Below are 781 nucleotides of genomic sequence, written 5' to 3'. Positions count from 1 at the left end.
TCCGAGGACAAACCTTTAAGAGGTGGACTCATGAAAACTGATCCTGCAGCCTTATCGGCTAAAAACAAGGTAGACGACCGAAAATCTTATACGGCACAGCACCGTCCAAGTCACCCAACTTCAGCTTCCAATGGGAATTCTGCTCCAAGTGTTAGTACAAAGTCCTCTGGAGCCCAGAAAAAATCCGCTTTGGGTTCCTCAAGTTTCTTTGATAGGTATATTAATGTCTTCTGTTTCTTCTTCAAATCGTCTAAGTTATGTTTCAAAGAAAACTGAATTCATGCTTTTCTAACTTCCAATTTCTTTTCCTAATTCATGCAAGTAAATTCGCTTATAATTGTTTGTAGTAATGGGGGTTTATGATATATATTAGAGGTTAGAATATGATTTTGATCTCATCTAATTCTTTTTCTATTGTTTGTAGCTTGAAGTTAATTTTCGTCGAAATTGATAAAATAATAATAGTTTTCATACAAGAACGGAAGGTTAATAGAGACTTAACTTTTTTTTTTGGAAACGTCCACCATAAACTAGTAGTAGGGACTAAATTAAGATTTATTGAAAGCATAGATACTGAATTTTGACATTTGAAAATACATGGACTAAAACAGAACACGTTCTAAAGTATGGGGACCAAAATAATATTTTAACTTGTTTTGTAGTAGTATTAAGTTTATGTTTCATAGAAGTTCTTGGCTGTCTATCATGATCTTAACCTGTTTAGTTTTTGAAATTAGGTTTCGAAAATCAGGTGGTAAAGGCTCCCAAAACACTGATTCCA

This window comes from Cucurbita maxima, unplaced genomic scaffold (genome assembly GCF_002738345.1).
Source record: "Cucurbita maxima cultivar Rimu unplaced genomic scaffold, Cmax_1.0 Cma_Scf00733, whole genome shotgun sequence".
Classification (NCBI taxonomy): Eukaryota; Viridiplantae; Streptophyta; class Magnoliopsida; order Cucurbitales; family Cucurbitaceae; genus Cucurbita; species Cucurbita maxima.
This window is presented reverse-complemented; position numbering follows the sequence as displayed.